The sequence below is a fragment of the Scatophagus argus genome, chromosome 2 (genome assembly GCF_020382885.2).
Source record: "Scatophagus argus isolate fScaArg1 chromosome 2, fScaArg1.pri, whole genome shotgun sequence".
Classification (NCBI taxonomy): Eukaryota; Metazoa; Chordata; class Actinopteri; family Scatophagidae; genus Scatophagus; species Scatophagus argus.
The window spans coordinates 16851271-16872589 of NC_058494.1; the positions used below are offsets into that span (position 1 = coordinate 16851271).

Here is a 21319-nt window from a genome sequence, read left to right on the forward strand (position 1 = left end):
AACTACGCTGTATTTTAAGTATTGTTAATAAAACAAACATGTTTACAGCAAATATGTTGATCTCTGAATTCTAATGTTTTGGGGATGGTAGACAGACTCTTCCTCCCTGTACTGTACAGGTTTTAGGCTGGCAGCTGTGTACCTGCTGGTCTTGTCCAATGTCCTGCGTTGTCCCAAAAAGCGACTGTGTGTTATCTATCAGAATGTGAACCATTATATTCTTGTCCAGTTAGTTATTTATAGAATCTAAAAAAATGGATTTAGTCTAGCCACTACAGATTTGCATAATAAAACACCTGGGTTTGTGCTTTTTTTGATTCACCAGTGAGTGAGTAATTGTCTCCTGTTTCATGTAAAGAGTAACTGGATTTATTTCTTTTAATGTTCACAATATCTAAAATATTTTGTATATATGCAGCAGAAATACACTTGCTAACTCAAGTACACATCACTTTCCACAACCCAAACGATCCAGCTCAGTCTTGTAAACCAAATTTGCATCATTTCAGCGGTTATAAAAAAGAACTTTATTCTGTCATCCTCCTTTGGCCATAAATCTACAATTATATCTACAGCAAATACTTTTAGAAAAATTATCTGTAAGTTAGTATTCTCCAAATGTATTTTGGCGTTACCACAGTCATCGCCATCAGTTATCATGAGTTGTTATTACTATTATTAAAGCTGGAATCAGCATGCACCCTCCCGGTGTGTGCCAAAGCTCTGAAATCCTCTCTACAGTGTGTTACTGGCAGTGCGCATCCTCACACCGGGAATCACGCATGCGTCAAAGACGCAGACTCTCCTGATTTGACAGCCCTGGAATCTACCGCTCAGCCCACTATATCGCAAGGCTTTCCGTTACTAGCGCACCATCGTCTGCACCTGACTACTCTGTTGTTGTGGTTTGAGCCCTGGGAGGGTTCATTATTTCGCAGCGAGCTATAGGAGGAGGAGGCATTTCCGAGACACCGACAGAAGCGTGTAGCCTCAGATTCAGCACCACAGGATTGAGGAAAGCGTCCGGATTGAGTCGATTTTCACTGTTCACCAGGAGAACACCGTTTTGGGGAATACTCAGTGAAACCAGGCGCTGTACACAGTTTGCGGACCTGCGAGAGGTGTCATCTTCAACGGTTAAAGGTGCGTTAGCTATGTGAATGCTGTGGTTTCTCAACTGGATGGTTTTTTTTCGCTAGCACTCTGGTAGCATCACACTTGCTGCACTGACTGACCCGCTGTACTGCTAACATTAGCTAAGGCGAGGTCCGCCTTTCCATTCATCTTTGTGCTTGTGCTTAAGCTAGTTGGTGGGGTGAATAAATCCCTGCACTGAAATACCCTACAGCTCATTATACCACAGCGTGCTTCTATGGCGTCTGTTTGCTGAGCCGAGCTGCTCTCGTTAGCTAGGAATCTGTGTTCCCGACTCTGCTAACGCTATCTAGACCGCACTCCGAGCACTGCTATCCAGTAACCTCAGTGCTGAAAGCCTGCTCCGACTGACTTATGAGCCTGTCGGGCAGAGACAAGCTAGGCTGCTAGGCTAGAGGAACGGCTAAGCTAACTCGACACTACAGCTACACTTGTCACTTTTTGCTAGTAACTTGAAATAACGGTTACGCATATGCATTAACTTCTGTTTAATCGCTCAGGTTCCGGATAGAAATCCTCCAGTTTCTTCCCTCACATAAAGACCGCTGAGCCCTTTTCTCTTCGTGTGTTTACAGCACTCGAAGTTGGATTTCTTTTGTCTCAAAAAAATTGCCTCGTTGTTTATTTGTCATAATTAACGATTATTTAAATAAACTCACCACTCGTTTTTTTGTCACACGAGATACAGGTAAATATATTAACGTAAATATAAACGACTTTGAGTTCTTTATTACGCCTTCGTGCTTGACTCAAGGATTTTAAGCGTACACAGAAGTACACAGCCTTGCCTCACCCTGCAACTTAAACCTTAAGTCAAGAATCTGTTAGCTCTTTCAGCAGTGATAACACTCAGTTTGAGTAACATATCAAGCTGTGCAAGACACAACAGACTCAAGCGTTACAGTCTTCAGTCAATACTACACTCATCCATTATCTATAGTCAGTGATAAACATCTGCTTTCTCCCTTGTATGTTACACACTGCCGATTACTGAGCTTTGATTAAAATTCCCTGTTCATTGCAATTTAAATTACAAAATTGTAAAACGATCAAGGATCTGTATGTGTGTTGTGTTTCGATAGGTGGGCTTGTTTGTAGACATGCATCATTCAGACTCAGTGCACTCTGAAATTGAACAGCACAGTGCAGCAGGAGTGAGTCCACGGCTTTTTGACCCAGTGTAGTTTGCCACATTCTCTTCCTGTAACTGGATATATGGAATCCCAGAGGCCTGCAGGGGTCACATAGTGGCCGCATTTAGAATCTAAACTTTTGATTGGCAAGGAGGCATGCTCAGACTGTGTGGGTGGACTCCACCTCTCCACCCCTTATGTTTACTGCACCATGTCATTTTATTAGACAGCCTGCGAAGGATGAGGCCAAAATAATAATGTAATGATTTCTTAGTTTTTTAATGCTCCATCTTGTGGCTTTTGAACTTAAGAGAATTGTTTAGGAGAGCGTTTTTTTTTTTTTTTTTAGAATTAAATATATTATGTGTGAGATTCATAATATCTGTATATATATCTATAAATACATATATTTTTGTTAATGGATTAATGAGTTAATCTGTAAAATTGTGATTCATACCATCACAATTTCCTCGAATTTTTAAATTTCTTGTTTGTCAGACAAATAGTCTTAACTTAAAATATGTTATATATACATTAATGAAAAAATGAGCAATGCAAAAAATAACTGAATAATCACATAATGATTCAGGCATCAGTTTAGTCATTTTACAGCAGCCTGCATATACAGAATTATGCTGTTATACTAGATGGTTAGCCATTACTAAACTTGCTTTAATAATCAACATAACAGTTTATAATTACTGTTTTTTTTTATCACTGTGTCGTCTTAACAATTTGTTTTGACTGTGAAAAGTAAAACACTTGTTTTGTTCTCGAGTGAACCACATCAATCTAGTTAGAACTAGTTCTGATTCAGAAACACAGCTATTCTCAGCTAGCATGTAGTATGCAGTCTGACAATATAAAATGACAAGGTTTTACAGTTTTCAATGTAACCATCTGAATGCTTTGCCCAAGTTGCGCCATGCCCTTTGCAATATAAAGCCTTCTGTTTCTGTTACTGCCGATAAGGAAAAGCCGTAATTCAGGGGAGAATCAATGGTAGTCAGGAGTGCATTGTGTTCTTGGTCTCCTGGGAGAGGAAGCGATATTGGCTGAACACCATGGAACCCCCTGTTGTTGTACTAAAGCAGAGCTTTAAGGTAGCCATGGTACCCCCGTTAACCGGAACAGGACTGCCTGTCTTCTCAGGCTTTTCTCTCACTCCAGCCCTTGCACAAATGTTTGATACTGGTTAAGAGATGAGAGATGAGGCAACAGAAACAACACAGAACAATCAATAGCTGTATCGCTCTTGTCTACCACATCAATTTTCACTAACCTCTGGGTGAATGCTGCAATGTGGAACTGCACTGAACTGACAGCCAACCCTCTAACCAGATTTTTGCCAAAGTGCATATTTCCTCATATTTAAGTTAACATGTTGTGGGGTGAAAACCTCATAACTCTTGCTTAATCTACTCTGTGTGACATAGTGACTTAGGCATGTATTGAATTGGCTTCATGAATCTGCAGCTGCTGTTTCCTCAGCTAAATGTTTATATGACATTATCCCACATTGGACAATAAAGAAATAAAAAAGCAAAGAGGACTTTATTGTTTCAGGGGGAACAATAAAGTGGATGATCCAGCAATGCTTGAAAGTATAGCATCAGCAGCTTGGTGCAGCAAAAAAGAACGAGGTTATTCTCTTAAGTTCCTTCACATGCCTGTTTTTCTGCCTGTAAGACCACACCCACGATGCCCAGCGAAAGAGCTGTTGCAGTGAGAGTTTATATTGTTCCAGCACAGCTTCATTCTCTATAGGACTATCATTAAAAAAATCAATCCATGCACCCATCCTTCCATTACTCCAAAATCTGTGGGTGGGTGGGTGTGGCTGAATAACGTTTCACCAAGAAACTGCTCACAAAGCACTGCAAGTCAACAGAAGGCAGGCTGATGTTTTGTCTGTTTCTCTAGAGGCTAATAGCGTTTAAATACGTAAGAAGTGCAAAAGTGTGTGCACCCTTGTGTCATCACAACTTTACTTGTGTGGAAATGTTTAATCAAAATTTTATATTTTAAGCAGCCCAGATCTTATATTCAGGTTAGACCTAAATATTTAACAGTGCCTCAGACTTGTAGGAGTCCTTCTCTTTTAAGCCAATAAATGCTGCTAATATATCTGTGCAGACTTGAGTGTGAAGTTGACTTGATCATATGGTTTCCAGGTCTTGAAGTTTTAGAGAAGACATTAAGCTGCACTGATCTGTCATGTGTGCTGTATTGTTTTTGTACAGCTTATCCGTATTGCATTCGTTTGTGGTTAGTTGATGCAATATGACTAGGCTCATAGCAGAAATAGCTTGTAGCTTGGGTTGACTTCAATTGCCTGTCAGGCTTTTAGCAAAAGCAACATATATATATATATATAAACTAGGTGGTCAGCTTCATGTGATGATGAAACTGGTTAAAAGAGTGAAACTCTTGGTAAACTGTACTGTTTATTTGCATTGTGCCTTACAGTTACAGATATTGTTTTGCAGAGAAGCTGGTTAAATTTATCAGCCACTATTTTTTTAATTACTCACTTTTAAGGGAAACAAGTGTGGCATTCATTGTATATTAAAAACCACTTGTTATTTGTAGCTTTTTCAATATTGATTTAGATTGTCAGTTACATGAGAAATGTTATTGCTTACCACAGACAGCACAATATAACACTGATGACAGATTGTTTTGAATTGTCAGTCAGTCTTTTGGTGCCATGAAAACTGTATTCTCTGCATTTCTATGCATATCTTTAATTTAGAATTTAAATTTATCTACAGTAGGTGGCAATAGGGGTATAATGAAAATATCTGAACGATTGAGTATTCCAACATTTTCTAAAGTGGTAATATATTGATTCACTGTATTGATTTTTAATTAATAGCTTCCCAAAAGGAATTTGTATCTCCTAAGAACTGAGAGAGTCAAATTTTTCAGTTAGCAGAAAGCCCCTTTCCTTGTTGGGAGGTAACTGGACTGTGATACCAAGCTGCTGCCAGGATTTTTTACTACTGTTTTAATGATTCTCCCACAGCCTCCCACAGATGTCATAGTCTCTGGGGAATTGATTGATTTTTTTTTCTTTTTTAAGATTGAATTGTTAATAGTATTTTCCTTTTCTTGGTCAGTGGCCTGATCGGTTCTGAGTGTTTGAGGTGTCAGCGAAATGTGGATCATTTCATCACCTTTATAGCTGGCTATATCTAACTCTTAAAAAACTGCTATAACTCGTAAAAATTCATGTCATTCATGTGGACAAGGATGGCTTAGACTGTTAGCATAAAAAGAATGTCTTTTTGAAGTTGGAGATAAATGTTCAAATCACATTGAATCTGGTAGTCATGGTAAGCGGGCCAGACATTAGGAATTCTGGACAAGGGGACAAAATTTGCCAGATTGGGCCCCCCATTCCCACCCACTCCAACACCATCACCACTCACCTTTAGCTCTAATACCAACAAGAGCAACTTCAAATATGCTCCTGGTCATTAGCCATATAGTAACACATATTGTGTCCCTAACAACTGTTTCCAAAATCAGTCTTATAGACTTAGACTGTGAAATCCATTATTTCAGAGCACAGAATTTTTTTTTCTTTCACATTGGACTGTTATAGTTAGACACTTTTAAATGAAAGATTTCAGAAAAGTAAAGTCAAACATTGATTGAAGAATTTCATCAAGGCATTATTAAATCTTAAGATCAAATCGTGGTTAAACAAATAAATTTACCCTACCAAATTCAGTCTTGAGGGCTACATTAAGCAAAGTATCAAAGTCAAAATTGTGTTCAGAACTGAAATACTGTATAGAGTGTATGGTCATCAACAGAAATGATGATAGTGAACCTGCAGGGTGATTTTCTTGCTGATGCTAGATACTTTTTTTGGAGATCCTGATTTTTTGCAAGGTATTTTCCTACATACAATATGTTATGTATATATTGTGTGAAACTTATGTTAGATTGATGAGATATGTGGAGATTGCCCTGGACGCTATAGGACACTACAAGTAACTGAACCTGCTTCCTGTTCCATATTGCAATTTATCAACTTGCCTTGTAAAATCAACAGTATTCCTCCAGTGTGACAGTAATATATGTTCATCCCTGACTATATAGTGAGTATGTTCACCAGTGTTAGGCATGCACACAATTACATATTTGGCTTTCTAATCTACTCTGCATAGGTGTGTAGATGCTGCGCTTGTTAAGTCAGTGAATGCAGTTTGGTTTCATAATATTGACATTATTTACTGGCCATAATTTCATTATCAGAATGATACATAACAATATAAATTTCCCATTGTCAGGCTGATGATTTATTAGCCCGATATATATCATGCATCCCTAACCATGGTTCATACACTAGTTTCTGTCAGCATCAACAGTATGGAGATAAATCTCACTACAAAAGAATCTGGCATGTGGTGAATTTTGTAGATGTAGCATGTCGGCATCAATGAATGGGCGCTGACAATGCAGCTCGGTGAACTGTGCATAATTTGTGTGCGAACATCCAATGTCATTCTCACATCATTGTTTCTCTAGCCATGAGAGGTCATGTTTACGCACTTCTGGCGCTAGAAAGTTCTCTCTCAGCTTGTGCTGTGCCTCTCTCCTCCTTTGTGCCTTACTGTTTTTGATTCTATCAAAAACAAATCTGTGCAGAGAGCCTTGCTAGGGGCCATTTGAGCCTCTCATCCTCTCAGTTGTTCTGTCTTTCCAATACTTCACTTGTCTCTCTCATACATCTGGGACCAGTATGGGCCCCCTAGTGTTTTCCCAGCTCCTCCCCCACAGTGTGTGTGCTCTGTCTTGGTGCATTAACTTTTCCATTGTTGGGTGACTGCTTTTCTTCACTCCTCTTACTGAAATCTATATGCTGACCAGGAGCTATTGTAGGATTTGAATTTCAGGGTTTAGCCAAGATCTTGGAGTGAGAAACTGAACATATCCTTTCAGGCAGTTTTTTTTTCTTTCCAAAAGTTAAATACATACATTTCATGTAATTAGAAATGAACCTCAAGTGAAGATAAAATAGATCTTTTCTATAAATAAACCAAAAACTGGGGTGTTAAAGGCTTAGACTGTACCAGCTGCTTACTGATTTTCAGAGAAATGCCTGAGTGCATACATTTTTCAGTGTTTACCCCACTTTCTCAGAAATTATCCTCATGTGTAGTTTGCTTCCTATTATACTCCTTTCTGTGTTCAGCTTCTACAGTCACCTAGCCATAATTAATTCACTATTTTATCCCATTAAAAAACCAATAGTGTAGACTATATTAGAGTGAATTGGCCAGTTAGGATTTCTGTTGTACTGAAATATGATAGTGATAATGTAGGTGGTAATGTAGTGCACTGATTGCAATTGTGCCATTTCAATTTTTATTTTTATTTTTTGTACATGTGACCTGCTGATTCCAATTTTCTTTCTCAAAACTATAGTAGCATACAAACAAAAAAAACTTTTCTTCAATGCAAGATTTTACTTTCATATTAAAAGAGGTGATTAAACTTTTCAATTTCCTCTCAAAATAAAGCAACTGGAAAGAGCTACAAATAACAGTTAACTGAAAATGAGCTGTATATCCAACTTTATATGACATATTTTACTAGTCAAATTCTCCATTCTGAGGTAATTTATCAGATTTCTGAAACCTTGATTCTCAACTATGGAGAACTGCTGATCATCCAGGGTCATGATCCATAATATTCCTAGTAATTGCTTTGGTCTTTTCACTGCTCATACCAAGGAAAGGAGAAGCTGCTGGCTTGTGTCTGGCACTGAACTCTGGCTAGCTTTAGCTTTTTTTTTTAATTTTTCAAATGTTTCCTCAAGCTCCGGTGTGCTCAGAGCAGTATACTAAGCTCACTTCAGTTCCTTAAAATATCATCTATAGGTTTTTATGTGGGTACCTTTCTCAGGAAAAATATATTTAAGAAGATATATTCGTTTGGTATTGTCAGTATTGACAGTCTAAAACCTATCTGTGCTGACCTTATGCTGAAGTGAGTCAAAACTCTGCTTACTGGCACCTTTTTTATGATCTTCCCCATGTCTTGACTGCTGAAGCCAACACACACACATCCCATGTAATGTCCATTAAAATAAGGTGCGGGACTGTACTTAACATATTCAGGGCATGAGCACAGGAAAAATGAGCCAAGCAAGGCCAGTCATGCTGACATGTTGTACATCCATGAAAGACATTTAAGGAATGCGAGTCTTTCATTTGCCTTTGCCTCTTATAATTACCTTCTCGCTTTGTAAATATGGCTGCATATTTACTGTATATGTTGTTAGTATTTCTTTTTTTGATGATCTTCTCTCTTTAAAAAAAGAAAAAGAAGGCTGGGCAGTTTTTCACAGGACCTCATAAATTCAATATGACCTTTAACTGCGTTTAGAGCATTTGTCACTTATATAATATGAAATATTTGAAGTTTCTTTTACTAAGTACATCATTTTGGGAATGCATTTGTCAAAAAAACTTGTGTTCAATTCACCTTGTGTTGGACCCATTTTATACCAGACCCCTGTGATGGGTTAAGGTCCTTGAAATATTGTTCCCATTACGGTCCATGTATTACTAATGAACTACAAAACTGTGAGACTTAAGGCGTACAGTATTGTTGGCCCTCAGTTCTTTAAAATTACTTACTGCAGTAATTATTTGCAGATTAACAGTGGCATGTGAATAAAATGAAAAGTGTAATTTCAATTTTTGCCAGTAGTAAGAATGGAAAGTTTTTAGATTCATGTTGTTTCAATAGTGTTGAACAAACAGAAGTTAAATTTGTAGTAGAAAAGTTTTGGGTAATGATAAAAACAAAGTGTTAGTTGTGTGGCATTTGCACATCTTATTTTTGAAATATTTTAAATCCTGTTTTGTTCATGTTCATCTGTACTTGTTGTTGTCTTCTTTCTCTTTTTCGCTTTTGTTGGTATTTTCCCACCACAAATTGCTGATCAGTAGAATCCACGTGTGAATGCACAATACACTGACAAAATAATTTCTCCGTGGTGCTACTAGCAGTTAAAAACTCCACAGGGTACCCTCAATGTCCTGCACTTTGGGAGTGTTTGATAAGATTCCAATTAACCCAATTGTTCTGAACCTGATCATTTTTGCACCACAAGAGGGATTGCAGTCAAAAGCAGTCATCTGCTCTGCTTTGGTCACTCCACAAAGTGGAGTGCTGTAGAATTGTGGTAAAAGAGGATTTGCCTTTAATAGCCCTTCACTGCTACATCAAACCACATCCACCAGGTATACACTAAGCTTTTGCTTTGAGATTCTCATTTATGTCATTCACACTGTGTCTGAACATTATGTGTTTAATATTCTGTCAAACACACAACTGTAATCACTTGAACACGACATAAACACAAGAGTAGAATGCAAAGACACATAAAAGAAACTCAAAGATCCCATAATAATTTGGACAGTTTGTTAAAACTGCTGAGGGTGCTGTGTGCCAATGTTCACAAACATCAAATAATGTCATTAAATAATGTCAGCAATATGACCAGAACAGATTTGAAAGATAGCCTTGTAGCAAGTAATACATTCCAAATAATATTGGAAATATCTATTCAAAATACCTTACTATGTTGTAGTTTTACAATTAATTACCACTTTAGTCTGAGGCTAGAGCATGACTTAATGTTTGTAATATCTTATCTTTCGGTTACAACGTAGTAGATTAAATTATTGTACCTGCTGTTCACCAATTGTTGTTTGTCCTCAGCTCGAGAAACTTGCACATATATTTGAGACATATGATGTAGGTTAGGCAAGGAAGATGGTCATATGAATAAGGCATCCACTACAAAGGATAACCTTTGTGCTAAAATAGGCTATATCTATAGGATGAAGGAGGATAGGACGTGGTTTTTAAAAGATAGCTTACAGCACGTGATCTGACAGATGGTTGCAGCAGTTGCTGTGCATTTTCAAACTTGTTTAAGGTGCCCCAGTGTTTCCAGGTGTAAGAGTGTGCATTCAGCTTTTCAGTGTGCGCTTAAGAAGGTTTTTAAAGAAGGTTTTCGAATTCCTAAGAGAACATTGCTGCTTTGAGAATTTCACAGGTTGTGCTCTATTTTGATCAGCCTATTTTGACCAACCTAAGAACATAGCTCTGGAGAGCAGCGATATGACATGTTGAGCCTTGACTTCTGCTTTTAGAGACTCCCCCACTGCTCCACTATAAGTGTGTGTATGTGCTTAACTCTGCTCTGAATCTGGGTCAGTGCAGTGTCAGCATATTAACTTTCCATAATGACAAATGACAGGGATTGTAGTCACAAAGTTAGTTTTGTGTGGTAAAGGAGCTCCGAAGCCCACTTTATGCAGTGCAAGCAGAGTTTAAACATTTGGATAGTTTTATCTGTGACAAATATGTATGTATTTTCAAAACTCCAGGCCTTAGAATATCTAGTTCTATTTCTCTGCAAACCCACAGCATATACTATTACAAATTGTTTTTTACCCTCATGTTGTACTGTGACAAAGAATCATCTGAACAAACAGTGGGAGTTCATCTCTCTCTTGGCATATCATGTTGCAAAATTTTGTCTTCTCTGCGTAAATAAGGCCATCTAACACTAAATGGAAATGTTTCAGTTTTCCATTTGAACGCTAAAAGTCAAGTACTAACAAGCTGTGATATTCATGGACAGCCTGGTTGAGCTTAGAATGTCTCACAATTTGAAAACATCTTCCATATTTTTATCATGAACTATGCTGTGCTGAAGCTACTTTCTTTAGCGCCACAAGGTTTCACAGGCACACATTAAACCTTAAAACTGCTTTTTGTGAACTTGAACTAGGATTCAATTAAAGAAACCTTACTTTTAACATTTTAATTGTTACTTTACTTTCTTAAGCATTGTTGTGTAAATATTTTGTTCTTCCTAATGTAAATAAAAAAAATACTAGCTCTGCTTGTTTTAGCACTTGGTTTGACCTTATTTCTCTGCTCCCAGAATGCTTATCATGTATTAACCCCATTTGTTAATACATTCATGGTAGTGAAGTTAATCCATGTCAACATGGACTCACAGAGGGAGGAGTCTTGATTTAGATTCATCCTTTAAGACCACCAGAACAGATATAAATTTAGAGTTATTGACCACAAGGGAGCCAACTGAAATCATACTGTACACTTAAATGGGTTTTGAATGTGCAGTGGATCTTTCTGAGATGTGAGAAGTGTTAATAAATCATGAAATTTTAACATAAATGGGGGTGTCTTTGCTATGCATGGATGACACTTCTCTCTGCTGATTCACAGATTTTACATTTTGAGAGAATGCCTGTAATGTAACATGCAGATATTAAGGTTGTAATTTTCATTTGGATCTCGATCTTCAGCAAAATACACATAAATAATTAACTGCCTAATTGCTAAAGCAGCCTTGTTTTTTAGTATATTAGGGTTGTTACTATTCAAAAAGTGATGTTTGAATGAATTTTACTGGCATTGAAATTCATATGAACATGAACGACTCAGGAAGGGTAACACATGAGTTTGAGTCATAGCGAGCTAAGACTGTCACATAAACGTGTCTGGCTAGTGATGTCCATCCACTGGTGTTTAGGAAGAGTGACTCATCCTTTTTATTTTCCCGTGTGGTGTCACGCTGCAGGCAGTCATATGAGGTTGTGAAGTTGATGTTGCTCCACTTGCTTCTGGTGCCTCAGCTGCGACTGAGGGTGGCAAGTTAGCAGATGAGTCCTCAGATTTGTTACCCTTGTAGGATGATGCATCTGCTTTTTACAAAGTCGGGAAATGGCCTTCCTTTTGGCCTTTTGCCTTTTTTTTTTTTTTTTTAAATAAACTGATACATAGTCATGCTATTTTGGATTTATGGCATAAACAAATTTGCCCGTTACAAAATGTCTGCCAAATGTCATTTTGTTATAATTTGAAGTCTGCATGAAAATCTGTCCGAGCATTCATCCATTTCTATCTGCTTATCCTTCTCATGCCTGTTGGGGGTGCTGGAGCCAGCATGCAGTGAGTAGGATGCAGAGTGCAGCATGCAAAGGTCAGCAATCTGTCAGGGTTAAAGCACACAAACAGCCACATGCACACATGGGAGTTTAGAGTTTCAAGTTTACCTCGCCTGCATGTGTTCTTACATCTGGAGGAAGCAAAAGTTTAAATGGTTTTTGTGGTTTTGGGTCTCTGAGGTTAGAACTTGAGAGTCTGCTGGCCTTTGAAACCATGTGGATGTGTTCCTTTTAGAGACATGAAGGGAGCAGGTGGAGCGGTGGCAGCAGAACAACACAGTGTGTTTGTAGGTGGAGGGAAGACCGCTTGCAGCTTTTCAAGGGTTATGATGTGATGACTGCTTTGAGGTGAAAAGGACATATTTAAATGTGTGAACATAAACTGACCAACTATGTTGAATGTGTTTTGCTGTCCTTTGTGCGTTGGGAGTCGTGAGTAAATGACTATTTTGCTATTTTTTTTACTATTTAAAATCTGTTCAGGGCAAGTAGTATGACTAATGATATGTTGAAAGGCATACAATAATCATGTTTAATGTACTTATATACTGCATATCAGTGCAGTGCAACACCAACGCCATATATGAACGGAAGGCAACATGGGATTTCTGTTTGTGTTAGTAGGACTGGCAATGTTAATAGTCTCAGTCACTGTCAGTTTTTTTTTTTTTTTTGCAGGGGCTCTATATGACAGGTGCTCAATCAATACAGACATGTGAACAGAGCTCTGACTCAGCAGAATATCTGTCTTAACTGTCAGTTGCTTTGTGGAGATGCACTCATCATCCTGTCACAGCATTTTACGTGAACAACAGAGGGCCTTGGAGTTGCGTTTATTTATTAAGATCACCATCCAGCATGAATGAGGAATAGGATTTAGACACTACCTATTATAAAGCATAAAATCAAACAACCTGTATGTGGTGAACCAAAAAATGCATATAATAGACAAGGTGAATTAATTAAAGTTCCTATCTGTTTCTAGTTTGAGGAATAAACATTCTCTAGACTCTAGATGTCTGTATATGACTTCTTAGATGTCATATGTTTTTTTTTCTTTTTCAACATTCATGACAGCCAGACTGAAATCCAGCTTCTGGATCACTGCTTCTTAGCGGAAATGTTCCTTGTGGTCTTATAAAAGTCCTGCTGCTTCTTTCCCCAGGGGATTTTGGATTTGAACTGAGCACAGAGTTCACATGAGGGTGTAGCTCATGCCAAAAAGGTAACCCTGGTGCTGTACCACTCAGCCATAGCGAGAAGGGACTCAGCTTTGCCATTTCAAGGAATATAACTGAATCTAATTTCCTGTTTTGTCAACGCATTCATGATCTGTTTGTTGTTTTTGCGAGATTTTGTGGAAATTCATACTAAATTCAAATACTGCGATCTTCCACTAGAACCACAGGGTTGATCAGTAACTGTTTTGATAATCAATTTAAAATCAGTTTTGTGGATTTCACACTTTTTTTGTGCATACTCATAAAGTGACCATCAGCAATTATGCAACATTAGAAAGTGAAATAAACCATCAGATTTTAATTATATCTGATGGGAATTAGTGTTTATAGCAGATATTAACCAGTGATAACAGATGGCCTACAGCCTGTATAATTACCATAATGGCATTATTACCCTTACTTCAAGTTTAATTCATGTGAAGGGAAACAATGCACCGGTGCTCTGATTGGTGAAGCAGATCTGTCTGTACTTTGTGAATAAAGATTCTCACATTTGCATCGTGGGTCAAGCACATTGTAGCACAAAAGTCCTGGGATTTGTAGATGTGATGTTGTGCGGTTAACAGACAGTTTATGGTCACACAGGCTTCTTGCTAGCAGGTTTTGGCTGGCTTACTTCTATGTTGTTTGTAACTCCTCCTACCCTCACATATCGTTAAAATCCTCTTATATTTTGCTGTATAAACATGTGAATATCCCATCCAGGTCACTTAAGCTAAGTTTTCTAAAGTCTGACGGTCATAGAATCAGACATAACAATAAGGAGGCAGGAATTTAAAAAATTAGACTCTCTCCCACTCTTACCTGCCACATGCAGCTTGGTTAACACCTGTTCGACTTAGGTAATTACTTTACATCCGTTAGCAGTTGTCCCTCTGCCATATCATCAGCATTATTTCAGAGAAGAGCTGACACAAGCAGTACCTAAGGTAATAATATTGTTTAATGGGCAATAAAAAACAAACAGTATCAAAAAGACCCTACATTAGTTGACAAATGAGCTGACTTATTGGAAATGGCAGCATGCGGTGAGTTCGCTACAGATGCTGTTGTGATAGCAAAACGTATGTCTTTCAGTCAGCACTGACAGTATGTTAAATGTTTGTTTTGGTGCTTTAAGCTTCTGTGTGTGCAACCCTTCTCTTCCCAGTTCTCACTTACTTTCTCTTGCCAGCATTCACAACTAAAATCCTGTGATGGATATTTGGCTAAAATTAGATGAAGAGGGAGTTTTAAGGAAACAGAATCACCGTCACTGAATGCTATCACAGCAACAAGAGTTGTGTGTGAATTTGTATAATTCTGTGGTTAAAACGTTTGTGAGTCTCTTACCCTTCTCATCTCTGGCAGTGTCTTGCCTGCGTACTCTGTCACAGTTATGCAAAATTCAACACCGGTGCGAGGTTGGAAAGGGCAGAACAGCACTGCAGCTTTGAAGTTGCTAATTCAGGATAATGTGTGTGAAGTCAAAGAGCTAATACACTGACAGAATTTTTTTCTCTACATATACACTGATCAGCTGCAACATTAAAACGACCTGTGTGATATGTTATAGGTCCCCCTTGTGATGCCAAAACAGCTGTGACCGGTCAGGGGAAGGGACACAGGATCTCTGTGGATATTTTGTGGTCACTGGCATCAGAATGTTGATGATGAATGTTGATGATGTGATCCTTTGGGTCCTGTGCATCGAGGGTGGGGCCTCCAGAGATTCCAGAGAGACCCCGACTGGTTGAGATGTAGGGACTCTGCAGGCCGATGTTGTCTTCCTTGAGACATTCCTGAGCTGTTTTCAAAATGTGACGCGGTGCATTATCCAGCTGAGGGAAGGCCGCTGCTGATGGAAAGAGCCATTGCCATCGGCTTTTCCTACCAGCAGCAGCTCTTCCCACCCCCCACCTAAACACTTGCAACGTTTCAGTGGGTGGTGTATGTCAAAGAACATCCACAAAATTACTAGAACCCAAGGTTTCCCCTTAGAACATTGTATTATAAAGACATGAATAATGTTATTCATTTCACCTCTCAGTGGTTTTAATGTTATGGCTCATTGGTGTAAGGTACTATGGTTTGTCTGCAATTATTGGTTGTCTTTTTTCTATTTTGCTTTCATCGTGTCTTTAAAACACACCCAGTCTTCAGTTTATGTTTGTGTTCTGTATAATACAGCCAGCGTTGGACAGACTGAAGGTAAACGTGCTGGACCAGACAGCTTGTTGCAGAGCTAAGTAACAGATTCACATATTCATAAGACAGCCAATTTAAAGTCCTCATTAAACTTACCTATATATTGTGGGGGGAAAACAGAAGCACCTGGTGTAAACCTACTTGAATGATGGAGGTATATGGACACTCCATATGAGCCTTCAGTGCTAACTACTGAGCATCTGGGATGCCCATCTGTGTCGTTATCCATTAAAATTTGTCTCCAAGCAAGAATTCACTTCCATCACAATACCATGGCCTCAATCGAGATATTTTTATTTCGTGTGCATATTTTTGTTGCTCTTGACTTGTAATGGATACTCTTCACTGCGTGAGGTTGAATATCTTACTGTCATCATGTGAGACTCTTTTAATCTTCTGTTAAAATATGTGTGCAGAGTATGTACCCAGTCAGTATTTTTTGATCAACTGTGGATTGATTGTGAGGGGGTTTTGATTCTTGTCCCTAAGGAAGTGCTGTGCATACCTGCGTGTTTGTCAACTAAATGATGTAACAGTTTTTGCAAGTATTGAGGAAGTAATGGCAGAGATCTGTGATAATTGATTCCTTTTCTTACACAATGGTACTTATAATGATGTTTAGTGACTTGCAAATTATGGTGTGTTAATTTATAAAGCTTAAAACTGAACTGAATCCCCTGTATTTTTTCATGAATTATTCCTCTGAAACTATACTGACAAGGCAGTTATTTCTCGAGAAGCCAGAAATGATTAATGAACCAAGACAACTCAAGTATTATTTATGCCAACACGCAAAACAAAAAACCTCATAAACGCCAAAAGTATAATTTGGCGAGCATTCCTTAACAGACTCAGCAGACACGCGATCTGCATTCTAGTGATGAATTGACCAGTGAGAATTCTGCTTTCCAGCATGGAAAAGAAAGACTGAACAGCAGCAGTTGGTCTCACTACCTGTGAAAGAAAGTTCTAGTTTTCAGGGCATTGATAACTTTTTTAATTCAGAGATGTTTTATTTTACACACAGGAGGGGAGCAGGATATTAGAATCACCTCTCAATATTATACAATAATGTAGTTTGTCACAGAAACTCGTGCAGTATAAAACGATCCTACAGACTGCATTAAGGTTGTAATGCATCCATGTGGAACACTAACAGTGTGTAGTTAGTTGTAATATACAGAAGCCATGAAAGCACCCAACCCGAATGAGCTTTTGCTGGCCTGGGAGGCTTAATTTACTGGAATCAGTGTGTACCACAGCAGAAATGTTACCGAGCAAACTAAAGTCACCCAGCATCTTGTGGTCGGGATCACACTTCCCAAATCAAGTCTCCAAAGAGAATAAACCTAAAAACTGGGATTTTATTCAACAGTTCACAGAGAAATCAAACACCTTCTTTGTCAGTCATGGTAGAATAATGTACCTGATTAATTTTAATGAGGTAATGTAAGAAATAGCTGCTGGAAACCTGTAAAAAATACTCAATAATCAACAATGCTGTGCTTCTTCTTTTTCTAACTTAAATTCAAAACTGCTTGAATTTTAGCCTGTATATCGGTGTCTAGCCGAGACGACTAGAAATGCAAATGCCTGTGCAGGGCTTTCCTTTGTAGAGTAAATTCTCAAAACTTTAGCAGATGGCCCATTTTCCACCCTGTGTATTGTGGTATTCTAAACCTGTAGAAACATCACCATCTTCCCCTGGAAGTCGGACCTAGGGCAGGAGAAAACAGTCATTAGATTTTTTTTTAAAGACTTAAACATGGGAACATCACAGTAAACAAAGCTTGCTTCTACTGTATGCTCTAAAAGCAGGTGGACATCATCAGTTTCATTGGTTTGGCTGATTAATCTGTGCCAACAGGACATTTTACAAACTATCAGTATTGGCCAAACTGATTGTGGACGATGGTTTGATGTTCAGTTATCCCAATTAAGTTATTTATTTATTTACATAATATTATTTTGATGTATATGTTCTCTTCAGCTGTAATCCAATTTCTAAGTCAAACATTGTTAATTTCCAACATTATAAATCATTTTTGTGAGGGCTGAGGGGCTGATTAATCAGCTTTTTTTCCTGCTCCAGACATTGGACTTTACAAATCTGCTGTTGGTAGACTTCTAAAAGGGGGTATACAGGGATACATAAATTTTTTAACCCCTTTCCCCTTAACATACATTACAGTACATGTACGTGCAAAGACACATACATGAATGAATGGATGAATACATAAATGAATAAGGATTACATAAATTGATCAGTGAATAAATGGAAGTGCTAATAACAAAAACATTTCGATTTTCTACTTAAAACGGTGGTGTATAAACAATAAGTTGCCTGTGCAGACCTCTTTGATAAAAATCTGAACTTGCCTTGTCTGTATTTCCATTTTATTTTTCAGTGGAGAAATCATTTTCTGTTCTCCATCTGTCTATCTTTTGCTCTGTACATGTGTCTGCCACAGACATACACACACAGCAGAGTTGTACACAGCAGATGGCAAGACATCTCCCAAATTACAACAACTGAAATTTGACTCGTGCTCTCCACCAAAAACATGTTGGTTGAACAAAACAGATCTGACAGAAAGAGATCTGACAAAGGCTTTCTCTGTAGTGTGGAAATACTTTGGACCTTTTGGAGGGAAAGCCACTCAGTAGAATGGACAGTGACATAGAACTGGTCAGTCAGACTTCTGCGCGAGAAAGACGGAGCATTTGGTGGAGCTTGGACAGTCAGTGGACCCACATTAATGGCCCTGAGAGAGTCAGTGTGTGGGTATGTGTGTCATGGTGGAGCTACTACCCTGACTATGAGAACCTCTTAGCTCTGTTTCTGTAGGGGAAGGTCAGCAGATATCCATCGCCATGCTATTTATCTTAATGTTCTTAGAGTTTATACACACTATATAGGCAAAAGTATTGGGATCGGGCTGTTTTTCAGGGGTTGGGCTCGGCCCATTACTTCCAGTGAAGGGAAATCTTAATGCTTCAGCATACCAAGACATTCTGGACAATGCTATGCTTCCAACTTTGTGGCAACAGTTTAGTGAAAGTCCTTTTCTATTCCAGCATGACTGTGCCCCAGTGCACAAAGCAAAGTACATAAAGACATGGTTGGATGAGTTTGATGTGGAAGAACTTGACTGGCCCACACAGAGCCCTGACCTCAACCCCATCAAACACCTTTGGGATAAACTGGAACAGAGATTTCGAGTCAGGCCTTTTCGTCTTTTTCGTACTTTTGTCCATATAGTATAGTATATATAGTATATCTTTTTAACCTCTGAATGCATGTATCAGTCATGCAGATGCTAAGACAACTACGGTAGCCGTCATGTTCAAGAAGCACAAACTGAGGCTGACGAAAAAATATTTGTGGTGTATGAAGTTTTTTTCTTTTTTTTTTTTAAGAAAATTTAGAAACATGTCCCATGATATAATTCTGCATGATCACATTTGTTTTTGAACAGTGCAGGTGAATGTGTTGAATAATGACATTATAGACGACAGCCTATTTGCATCATCAGAAACCATACAGGTTTTGAAGATTTAGTTTTCTTCTTAATGTGGTTCCATTACAAATGTTTTGGTAATATTACAATGAACTTTTTTTTGAAACTTGAACTTGGTTTTGCAATGATAACATGGAGGGATGAAAAGCATTAATGGGAGTCATGGATAAACACCAAGATAAACTACATCACATCACCTGAGTTACCAGAGCATTCGCTGTTGCTGGCAGTGATATAATAGTATTGTGCCCTTTGCCTTGCATGCTCTGCTTTCAGTCAGATATCTTTCAATTGAGCCATTAGCATTAACATTGTTATCATTTAAATGAGTCATGTCTCTCTCATGTGTGTTGGTATATACCAGTATTGATGATAAATGTGATATTAAAAATGAAATAGTGCTTAATAGTAAACAAATTATACAATGGAAATACTCCAGTGTAGGTGATAGATCTTGTTAGATCTTGGATCTTTTATTTATCAGCTTGTCTTCTACAACCTGTAACCATAACTGCCTACAGTTATGGTGTCAGTTATGGTTACAGACACTCTCTAACTCCCTACACTTGCATTGTGAGTGTAATTTGTTTTCCAAAAAAAGAGACAAAACACATAATAAACAAAGTTAAAGATAAGTTTGATTGCAAGCAGTCCTGAGGTGTCACTTTTACTTTCCTCTGTAGGTTGAAACACATTATTTTCAATTTTTCATTTAATTATGAAGTAATTTATCTAGAAATGTCCAAATGATATAATGATTTAAAATTGACAAAAGCATCATTTCCTCACATTTTATTCAGCGACAAGAACTATTATTTGTACAATATGGTAATTGCTGCACCAGTTTGTTTCAGCTGTCAACCATTTCGAGTTCAGTTAAAACTGACACACCTACTGTGACTCAGCTGTTATTGCCAATATTTTGACAAACAGAATTTTATTATAGCTTTGGTTACATCATGTATCGAGGATAGTTTCAGCCCTGCTGTGTGAGAAGTCACACTGTCATACCTCAGTGAGCTCCGTTTCTTGCATTGCAGTGGCACTCTGGTGTCTTTCTGAGCAGTGGCACGTTTCTCCAGCCAAATCCTTTTCATTGCTCTGGTTAATTTTTTAGCTGAGAAACCTTTGATATCAAAAGGAAAAACTGCAAAATAGTCCTCAAAAAGAGAGAGGCTATCATGGACATAATGTGTTTTTATAGTTATTCTCAGCCAATACCTAGCTAGCTGGCTACTAATTCCAACTCCCTGAAACTGACATCAGCTGGACTGTTACCATAGAGGAAGACTCTCTACTTCGTATTTGAGAATGAAGACAATTATAAATTCCCTAAGTACTTAAAGGTTCTGACTGCAAATATTTTCTCTATAATTATGTTTTGTTCCACATTCAGTGCAGTGATTGTGACACAAAGCTTGTCTTTTCTAGTTGCACTATGCAAGTGGAACTAGAAAATAAATTTTTCCAAAAGTAAATTAAGTCTGTAACACAGAATTCAATGCTTCTCTCTCTATCCTCTCTCTTCTCTCTATCCCACCCCTTAAACCAATATGGTATGTGTAATAATATGGTATGTATAATTCAGAAAATGTCAGAACAGAGAAATTACATGCGTTATTCCCTCAGGTTCTGTTATACTACTATGCATGATTGATGAGCTGAAGAATGTATAAAGCTTGATTCAGTGTTTCTGTGCCGATTTCCTTGTGGGGACGAAAAGCTAATGACAAAATCATAAGTGAATGGTTTTTGAATCTAAAGGTCCATGTTCTTTTGAGAGAACTATAATAGTTGGGTTGTCGCTTCATCAATAGTGCCAGGTTGCCAGATTTCCTACTGTTCATCCATCTTAACTGACTGTGTAGTATTAGGGACCTCTGGCCCAGATCTGTCATTCTTATTCACATTCTTTATTCCCTTCTGCCTCATCGACATTGGCAGTGGACTGGGCCAGTCCCAGCTGGCCCATTCTAAAATTGCTTACTGTAGAAACACATCCCCACAGTAAAACAGGCTGCTACCCCGTGCCAGCTGTTCAGTCCTCACATTCACCTCATATAACC

At 38.2% G+C, this 21319-nt stretch overlaps 1 protein-coding gene across 4 annotated transcripts in view; it reads left to right on the plus strand.

The window, feature by feature from the left end:
* Positions 1 to 784: 784 nt before the first annotated feature.
* ctnna2 (catenin (cadherin-associated protein), alpha 2) overlaps positions 785 to 21319 on the plus strand; it is a 288411-nt gene continuing 267876 nt past the window's right edge. For 2 of the 4 annotated variants that reach the window (XM_046414573.1, XM_046414564.1), the window contains exon 1: positions 786 to 1143. The gene's annotated coding sequence lies outside the window, so the exon portion shown is untranslated. Of the gene's footprint in view, positions 1144 to 21319 lie in introns of all 4 variants that reach the window. The other 2 variants (XM_046414554.1, XM_046414546.1) reach the window with 2 other exon arrangements.